Genomic DNA, 10836 nt, shown 5'->3' with positions numbered 1-10836 from the left:
TATCTGGCGTCGAGATTATTTGGAAAATTTAAGTTAAAAGGTGGTGGTGAAAATTGGCTTATTGATGGTGTTGATGGTAGTGATAATGTTTCTGGTAGTGATGAGGATGTTGTTGTATCCGTAGAAATATCTATGGGGTCATTGACTAAATTTGGTTCACCTTGTGTAAATGAATGTGTAGTCCAATATGGAAGTCGTGATGTTAGGTTTGGGGGGTTAAAAGGATTTTCTCGTGCTTGTTCAGATGTTGGTGTTGAACCTAAGTAGTCTGAGGGGAGACTTGAAGTGCTTCGTTGTGAAAAAAGTGTAGGAGTTTCTGGTGTGATACCAGTGGTGTTTTCTGGAGTGGTTTGTGATGGGGATTGAGGTATATCAAAATGAACTCGGGGAGTTTGAAAATTTCTGTTTCGTCGAGGATGTATAATTTGTCTATCTATTTCTGTTGTGTTTTGGTTTTGACTAAGGTTTCGTATTCTACTTAGTTCTTGTGGTAGTGTTGGGTAAAGATTATATGTTGGTTCACTTAGGGATGCTTGTCGTTGAAATGGTTCTAGTGGTTCAGATAAACGAGCGTGCCGTTCTTCAAAGGTGTATGGATTGTCTTGAAAAGAAATTCGTGTAGATGTTGGAGGATTTTGAGTAGTTGAAGGTGGTGTTTGGTTATCTTGGGATGATGTCGGTGAAGACTGATTCTGTGACTGTTGGGTAGCAATTTTTGATGGATTTTTGAATTGTTACTTTAGTGGGAAGGTTTATGTTTATTATAATATTCTTCCAAAAAAATAATTAAAAAAATTGTTGCTAGGGCAAATGTGATGATTGCTTTCTTTATGCATTTACATATGGTCAAAATGAGGGATGATAGAAATGTTATGAAAATTACAAACAATAAAAAAATATCAGTTCTACTGAAAATTGTTCGTATCATTTAGACAAGTTGTTAAAATCGTACCTGTGGATATATTCAAGGGTTTTGGAAAGTTGGAGGAATAGTTCGAGTATTGTGTAGAAAATTTAAAAAATGTTACAAAAAATGATTAAGATTATTAGAAAAGATTCAAGTAGATCAAAAAGAAATATTATAAAAGCTTCAAGTATTGAAAAAAAATGTTTAAAATTTATAAGTATTTGAGCGACTGTTTGAGAGAAAAGCATTTAAGAAATGATCTCTTGGTTGAATATTTTTTGCTGTTTGAGGCGATTTTCTAGTGTGGTCGAATTATTTATTAGTTTTTTTGACAAGTGGGTTGAGTTTCGTAAAAAACTGTTGGGGGCAATTTTCATGGTGACTGGGAGGTCGTCTTTTTCTTTATTTTTGTTTGTCAAATGATCCGGGGTATGGTGAGATTTTTATACTTTAGGCTAATTAAAATCTTCATTTTGTTACTTTAGGCTAAGTTATCAAATTTGTTTTGGGGGTATTCGTGGTCTGAGTTGGGGAAATATTGTTGATCTTTGGGTTATTAGATAAGGGAGGGGTACGGTATTATGGTGATGTTTATTTTAGCTGTCAAGTTGGAGTGGTTTGCTTATTTTTGACCTGGAGGTTGTAAAGTTATAGTTAGAGATGTGCCTGGAGTTCTAGATTATTCGTCTAATTGATCTTAGTTTGAGTTAGAGAAGGTGGCGGATTGGATGAATCCTATTGGTCTATTATGAACTAGAATTATTGCGTACTTGTGAGCATGTTATTTTGAAAAATTGAAATGAAAAATGTTACGGAGGTTTCAAGATTGTGAAGTATGAAATCTTAAAATTACTTTTTAAATTCTACTTTCTTTAATATTTTAGATTGGGGGATGAACATTTTGTAGTTTTTACGTGGTTGATTTCGGAGTCTTGTTGTTTTTCTATGTTCAGATTTGTCTATTTCTTCTTGGGGTATTATTTGTTCTGTCATTTTTCTATTTTTTCTTTGTTTTGGAGATTCTTTATGGTTTTGTGTATTGTTTTTGGTGGCGGTTGGTTTTGTGTTTTGATTTTCGGTGGGGTTATCATTTTGTTCTGTGTTTTTCAGATGTGGTTCATTTTGGATGATTTTTAATCCTGTGAAAGAATATAATTGGGTTAATTCGCGGAGTGCGTATTCTTTTGGGTAATAAGGTAATAGGTTGTTTCGATGTTGAACGATTTCTTTTTTGTTTGAGTCGGTAATTTTATATGTGACATCAGTGGGTTTTGCAATTATTTGGTATGGTCCTTTTCGAAGGGGTTGTAATTTTTTAGAAATTCCTTTTTGAGTATTAAAATTAGGTATTAAAACAAATGTTCCAATTTTTAAATCGGAAGCTGGTGTAAAACGTGAATTGATTTGTTCATTTATGTTTTGTCTTTGTAATAACTTTTTCGTTATTTTTTGGTAAATTTCATTGTGTTTCTTATCTCTATTTAAAATCCATTCGGTGTGTGTACCGGAGGCTAATTTAAGAATTTGTGGGTGATGAAAATGATCTTCATCGTGTGTATGTAAAGGTAGGTTATAACAAATTGAGTCTTTAGTTGGTTGACAATAACCTTGTGCGTTTTTATGGGAATTTGCTGTAAACATTATTGGTTTGCGTGGCTTTTGGTTGAAAACCATTTCATATGGTGACATTCCTAAAGTTGTCGTGATTTGTGAATTATATGCTAAGGGAAATAATTTTACATCTGCTGACCATTCGGTATATTTTGTATCATTTCCGTTGATGATACATCTAAGATATTCTTGCAGTGAGCGGTTCATACCTTCGACTAAACCGTTTGTCCAAGGTGCATGAGATGTACGTGGTTTGTGTTTAATGTTATATAAATGACATAGTGTGATAATTTCATTATTTATGAATTCTGTACCGTTGTCTGTAACTAAAATTTCTGGTAGTCCGAATTTTGCTATCCAGTGTTCATAGAGTGTTGTGTAAGCGTAATAAGCGTTACAATGTGGTACTGGGTTAAGTGCTACATAATGTGTAAATGCGTCAACAATTACCATAATGTAGGAGTTTCCTTCTGATGAGGGTGAAATTGGGCCTTTAGTATCAAATGAGATACGGTGATTAAAGTACAAACTTTGTCCTTTAAAATCTTGTTTTTGTGCTATTTGTTTTTGATTTGGGTAAGGTTTATTCAGTTGACATACTATACAATCATTGCATAGTACTTTTATCCAAATCGGTGCATTTGGGAAGTAAAAATTTTGTATAAAATTTGAATATGTTTTTTCTGATCCAGAGTGTCCTTTAATATTTTGTGTATGTGAAATATTAAAAGCTATAAGAATCATACTTATAGGGAGACAGGGAACTGTAGATTCATTTAGGTTATACTCTAAAAGGTCTGTTTTTTCGTTAATTGTTGTGTTGTTAAATTTGCGAAAGTATCGGAGGAGTGTTTTGTTTCCTAGAATGGTTGAATCTGCTTTGATAGGTTTAGTTTTATATTTGTGCCATGATTTCAGTTGTCGAATTATTGGGTCAAGATTTTGATATTGTTTCAGTGTTGAAATTGTAATCGTATCTGTTGGGGGGAGAAAAATGTTTTCGATTTCTAATTTAGATAAGGGTATTGTATCAAGTGGGTCGTGAAGGTCAAAAACTTGATTTATTGTGTATTTTGAATCATTTGTTTGTGGTCCTGATAAATTTATTTTATCAGTTAAATCTTCTTTTTCGATTAGTGGAAAATGGTCTTTCTTAGGTAGGTGTTGTTTTGTTCGTTTTTGTTGGGTGTTACTTTTTATCCATTGAGAATATGGGATTGGTTTGAAAGTTGATGTTCCAAGTAGATCAACTTCATAATGATTATTTTGACAATCTAAATAAAGTGGGAAATGTTGTAAATTATTTATTTGTGATTGTTCAATATCAGTTTTTACTGCATATTTGCATTCTAATCGAGGTGATGTTTCGTTTTCTGCAAGGTAGAATTTTATGTTTTTGGGTATTTCAACTGTTGTTTTTCGTGTAAGTAATTCAGGTGGTGTATTTCGACTTAAGGTGTCTGGTAATGCAAGATTTTTTCCTGCAGTCCAAACTATATGTAAGTTTGGAAACTTCATTAGAATTAATTGAAATCTGTAAACTCGGTGGTTTGGGTTAGATTTTTGTGTGAAAAGAAAAATGATTGGTTTGTGGTCTGTGAATAAAACTGTGGGATGTTTTGATCCAAGTATCAGAAATTCATATTCTGTAAGTGTATAGATTATGGCTGTACATTCTCTCATTAGGGTTGAGAGTCGTAGCTCTGCTTGAGTGAATAATCGGGAGTTTGCTGATATAAGGTTCATTTTGTTTGTACCATTATGTGATTGTAATAATGCTGCGCCGATGCCAAAGTTCGAAGCATCGCACATTGCATAAAATGGTTGATCAGGGTCTGGAATTGTATTTGAAATTTGTTCAGTTAAAAGTTTCTTTATTTCTTCGAATCGTGCTTGATGTTCTGTATTCCATTCAAAGTTATTTTGTTGTCTAAGGATGTTATAAAATGGTCGTAGATATAATTGCATTTTATAAACATATTTACTTAAAAAGTTTAACATTCCAAGGAATTCTTGGATTTTCTTTTTATTTGTTGGTGGTTGAAGTTTTTGAATAGCGTCAATGCGTGATTTCAGTGGAGTGATTGTTTTTCTTTCTATGTTATGTCCTAAGAATTTAACTCTTGTCAAAAAGAAGTGTGATTTATCGGGGGCGGCCTTCAGATTTTCGTTCTGAAGTATTTGGTGATATTTTTCTAAAACACTGAACATTTCGTCTTTTGTTTGTGATTGCATAAAAACATCGTCTAGATAGGTGATTGCGTTTTTCTTGAGTATTAGTGGTCTAAAAATTTTGCTCATAAAAGCTGAAAATGCTGCTGGTCCTATGGATATTCCATAGAATAAGCGGTTGAATTCATATTGTTGGTTTCCGATAACAAATTGTGTTAAACGTCGTGATTGTTCATCTAGTGGCATTTGATTGTATGCACTATTCATATCGGCGGTTGTGAAGTATTTGCCATTTATTTTTGTTAAAATAACTTGTATTGGTTCAATGGGCCAATTACATTTTGATTCATCTATGAGTGAATTGAGGTATCTAGCGTCGAGAACGATTTTTAATGATTCTCCTTTAGCTAGAATGATAACGGGGTTGATGAATGTGTTGCCTTTTGGTTGTTCTTCTTTATTAACTGGTGATATAATATTGTACTGTTCTAAAATATCGAGTAATCTGTTTACTTTATCATGTAAGTGAATTGGTACTTTACTTGCTCTCTGTTTTTTGAAAACTGCGTCTGGTTTTAACGGGAGATGTAGTGATGAACTGATTTTTCCAACATCGAATTTTGATGTTGCATAGACTGATGAATATTTAATTAGCTGTTTGGCTAATTTTTCGAATTCGTCTTGTGTTATTTGTGAATGTTGGAAATTAAACATTGTTAAAAATTTCTGTTGGTCTGCTGTGTAGTTACTTATGTTGAATGTAGGTTTGAAATATGGAGTTTTTGTGAAATAATCCGTATTTCTGTTTTCGTTACTTATTATATTATTTATAGATAATTCTTCATTAAGAATTGTAGATTGGCAAATATCTAGTAATTGGAGTATATTATTTACGCGATAGGCTTTTTCGTGTATTGGTGATATTGTAGCGTTGGTTTCACAATATCCTAAAAGTCCTAAAGGTAATGTTACTTGGTAAGGTGTATTATTATAGACATGTAAGGAAATGATATCGGAATTCGAATTTTTCAAATATTTTATTGAAGAGATTGTGATTTTGAAAAATTTATGAATAGGTTTGAATTCAAAATCTGACATATAAAATTTTTGTTTGTTTTGTTCTTTATCATATTGGTGAACTTGTTTGATTGAAAAATTATAGATGTTTCCTGATAGTGGTTTCAGGTGTTTTCTTTGTTGGTTAAATATCGGATAAAATTTTGAAAAGAATGGTGGTTGTTTATTTAATCTTTGAAAAAATGTTAAGGATGTTTCTTTTGTTTTTGTATATTTATCTTTGATTAATATTTTACTATTTAGTATGTTAATTGTTGGTATATACTTCGAAATAAATGGTATTCCAATGATATTATATTTAATATCAGTGATATGAAATATTTGTTTAAATGGCTTATTTAAAATTTTGCTTTGCTCCATTGTTCTGGTAGGGAGGAGAAATAATTGGATTTTTCCGTAGTTTATCAATGTTGATCCTTGTGCTGTTGCTAGCTTACTGGAGGTTTCAAGAGGTGTTAGCTTTGGATGTAAAGTTTTTATTTCATTCCATGTGGGAATGTTTATTATGTTTGATTCTGCTCCTGAATCAATTAAAAAATCTATTTCAAGGTCTGGTGGTTGAAATTCTTTATTTCTTGGGCTTTCTAAGAGAAATGGTATTGTCCAAATTTTTTCTTTGGGTTGTTCTTTTTGTATATTTTGATAAATGTGGTTTGTATTCAAGCATTTTGTTTTGGTATTTTTATTGGTTTGATTTGTAGTGTTTATCTCATTTGTTTCTTGCGTCGTTGGTGTGGAATTTATGGGTGTAGTGTAATTATTTTGAAGAAATTCTGATTGATTTTCAGATATATGTGATGGAAAGGGTTGTTCATATATGACAGATTCATAGTCATTTTCGACTTTTATCATATTGATAGCAAGAGTGTTTTCAGTATCACTTTCTGAATCTGATGATGTACAGTTTATTTGATTGAGTTGTAACGTATCAGTTACTGTGTCATCAATACCTGGAGGGTCTGATGTTGTTTCTGGGTTAGCTTGTACTTGATTGATTTGTCTTTGATGTTTAGGTGTACTGCTTCTGTGACGATTATTAGAATTATTATAGTTATTATTATTCCTATGTGGTGATTGGGAATAATTTCTATAACGATTATTATAACTTGGGTGTCGATTTTGTGAATTATTTCGCGATCTGTTTTGGTAATTATTGTTTGGTCTGTTATAGTTCGATCTATTATATGAGTTATTTCTTGATCGATTATTCGGGTAATTCTGGTTTCGGTTGTTTGAATAACTTCTATTTCTATTATAGGAGTAGTTTCTATTCCTATTGTATGATGAATTTCGTGATTGGTTGTTTGGATAGTAGTTATTTCTTGATTGGGAATTAGATCTAGAAACAAATCGTTGTGTATTTGAATTTGATCTGGAGTAGTTATTTCTACTATTTGGTCTATTGTAGTGATTTTGTGATGGATTATACGTGTTTCTTCGTTCTGGTGATCTTCCTCTATAACTTGAGTTATATGGTGATTGATTTCTTGTATAATTTGTATTGTTCGGGAGTGGTTTTCCTGAACTGTTGTTGCTGTGAACTGTTTTGTTCGGTAGATTTTGATCTTTTTTCATGTATTGATAGAATGATTTATTTGGTTCTTTGTATTTTTGAGGTTTATTTTGACTATCTTGCTGTTTTTGTCTACATTCGGAAATACTATGTCCGTATCGGCGGCAATAATTACACCATTTTTTGAAAGATGGTTTGCCTTTAAAGTTCGGGTTCTTTTCGTAAATATTGAGTATTTCAGTGATTTTTTCAACGAGGTCTGTTTCTGATTCCTGTATATTATTAATATTAGTGGAAGTCGTTTCAATTTTGTTAACGTATTGTAATTTCAGATTTTCCGTTTCTTCTAGTTTCATCGTGATTTCTGCTTGTTCTAATTTGTCTACTAGTTTTCGAAAATCTAAATCGGGTTCTCGAATTGAAGAAGGATGGGGTGCTCTCTTTTTTATTCCTATTTTCCTTAATTGTGGTTTTAAGGTCATCATTAAGATTTATGATGGTTTCGTTTGGTAATCTACGAATTTCATTACATAAAACTCTTTGTTGTTGTTTGTTTCTTTCGGAGTCAAACATTTTTGAAAATTCTTGTGTAAATCTTTTCCAGTTTGATTTTATTTCTAGAGGTAGTACTGAAAACCATTTTTGGGCTGCGCCATCTAAGGTTGTTTGTATCAACGCTGTGCGTCGATGTATCCAGTTTTGATGTAGTGGCGTGTTAATTGGTTCAGGTCCTATGTTTAAAATCAAATTTGCTGTTACTGCATTTAAGTAATCTTCTACAGAGTATTCAGGGTCTGTTCCTGTGAAGACCATTAAAGGTTTATTTGATGTTATCGATGATCCACCCATAAGGTATGGATTCATTGTCATTTGTAATGATTCTGCTGCATTTGGCATTTGAGAAAAATTTGAAAGTTGGTTTCTTGTTATTTCATGTTGTTGAAGATAATATGGGAGTGGTATTTCATTTTGCATTTGTGATGGTTGATACGAGTGTGCAGTCATTGGATTTTGTTGTTGAATTGGTTGAAAAGATTGTGTATTAATTGGATTTTGTTGTTGAATTGGTTGTTGATGTTGTGCATCTATCGGTTGTGGAGAAAAATTTCTATGATTTGTACGTGTTTTCTGTATTCCTTGTCTACGATATTCTTGAGTATTTTGTGTAAATATATCTGGTTGTAAGAAGTCATCATCTGAGGATAAATAATCCATTTGATAAGATGTCTGTTTTTTATTTTTATTTTGTTGAAAAAATGGGTAATTTTCACTGTGATCCTGTGGAGGATTTGTTTTGAAATTTATTGAATTAGATTGGGTCATTGGGTTATCCCAATTTCGAGATCTTGTATATTGGTTAAAATTTCTTTGTGGTTGATTATATGTTTTTGATGGATGTGTATAATTATAATTATGGTCTGCAAAGTTGTTTCTAGTGAATATTTTGCGTGTTTTTGATGGTATTGTCATGGGTCTATATGTTTGGTAATCCATATGTGAATATTTTGGAGCAACCGAAGGTTTAACGGTTGATTGTAAGGTTACCTGTGTTTGTGAAGGATTTGTATTTCTTGGTGTTGTTAAATTTGGGCGTATTGGTGAAATACTTTGTTGTGTAGTTGTTGTGTGTACAATTTCTTCATTTATGAAGTGTGATGGTGTCTGGATATCTTGTTGAGTAAGATTCCTAGTTCCATTGAGGTTTTCGTTGTGTATGACTGTAGAGTTTAAACTATTATTTTGTGTATCGGGTAAAAATGTATTATAGTTTAATGGTGTTGCATCAATTGTTAATGGTATTACTCTTACGTAATCTCTTATGTAAGATATTGTACCTATTGCTTGACTTGAGATTGATTGTGGAAAGCTTATAAATGCGGGATGAGACCATTCGGGGTCCCAAACATAATCTGATTGTTCTGTGATAGCGGTATCATCGTTCGAATTTTGGGGTCTAAAATTTTTTCTTGCTTGTGCAATTAAATCAATATTGTGTGTGAAATAATCTATTATGAACCATGCCAAAATTTTTTGTAAATCGTGTTTGGTATGTTGTGAAACGTCGTCTTTCGTGAAATTTTCTTTAATGATGTTTAAATAACTAGAGAGTAGTGTGATTTCATGTCGTACTCTTAAATGTTTAGATGTTTCTGTCGGTGAGACATTTGTTAATGGGATTTCGTTTTCTAATATCGAAATATAACTATATATTATTGCGAAAACTTCATTGGTGAAAATGGAGTTTGCTCTTTGTGAGTTATGGTATTGGATGTTTTTTATATATTCTGAAAAAACTTTTGAAAATTCTAAATCAAGATCGTCTGTTTGAATAGTATATGTTCTATTATTATGGTTTGGGGAAGTGAATTCTATAGAGTAGATTCCATACTGCTGTGTTATGTTGCATATATCTTTTAGATAGTGATCTATGATTTGTCTTTTGATTTTTACATCGGGGAACTCTGTTTTACATGGACTGATTCCGGGTTCAAATAAATTTACGAGTAAATTTTGACAAAATATGTGTTGTCCTCTATCAGTATCTGCGTCTACTATAAAAGGAAAGATTTCATCATCATCTGGAGTTTCGTCACCTGGGGTGTGCGTTGAACTCATTTTTCCGTTCGATGACTGTTAATATGTAATTATTAATGTGTCGAATTGGTTGATTCCAATTGTATAAATGTACTGGTTTGTGTTTGTACTGTTTTTTTATTCTTCTTTTTCCTCTTTGTGATGAATTTGAAGTTGTTTCTGAGTCAGAAAAATATAATTGATCGTGAAGTGGGTAATTTTTATCTATTGATTCTTTTAGTTTGTAAAGTTCGTCTAAACTGTTGGTTTCTGATTCTGAAAATGCGTTTCGATTTTTTGAAAATCTTTTTCGTGTTATTTGTCTTTGTTTAGTTATTATTTTTCTCTTTAGTGTTTGTCGTTTTGTTCGAATGTATCCAACTGTTTGTGTATGAGGTGTGATTACAAGGTCGTATTTTTTGTTATCTATTTCACAATTGTGTAAAATGATTGTTTGTTTATTTCCTAGGTTTTTAAATGACATAAGGTTTAGGATGACGGATGCAAAAGGTTGTTAAATGATTTCTATTTTCCTAAACTGTTAGTTCTTACGATTTTTTGGTTAGCTTAACCTGGGTCTATTTGTTCAGGGTTGGAGAGAAAAGTATATCGATTCCGAAGAATGATTTTTACTTTCTCGTGACTAGTATAAGCTAAGGTGTTAACTTACTTAATCTTACTTAGGGGTAGTGATTGTGTTCAAGGGTTGGAGAATAGTAAATCGATCCACAAGGTTCAGGTATAATTAGAACGCGAGTAGTTCGTTAGATACTATTTTAAACTTACTAAGTCTAAGATTTATCCTGGGTCTGGTAAGAGGGGGGGTCAAGTGAAGGATGATTAACCGAAGTTCTTCACTGTTTATCCTAATTTGAATGATTAGTTTTGTTTAAAAATTTCTATTAGTCTTGGGTCTTTAGAAAGGGTTGGGTAGTGAATCGACGTTTGAGGTCGTTAGACACTAATTAAGTGGGTGGGGGAG

Source organism: Symsagittifera roscoffensis, chromosome 1 (assembly GCF_963678635.1).
Source record: "Symsagittifera roscoffensis chromosome 1, txSymRosc1.1, whole genome shotgun sequence".
Classification (NCBI taxonomy): domain Eukaryota; kingdom Metazoa; phylum Xenacoelomorpha; order Acoela; family Convolutidae; genus Symsagittifera; species Symsagittifera roscoffensis.
The sequence above is the reverse complement of the archived record's forward strand: the minus strand, read 5'-3'. Positions refer to the sequence as shown.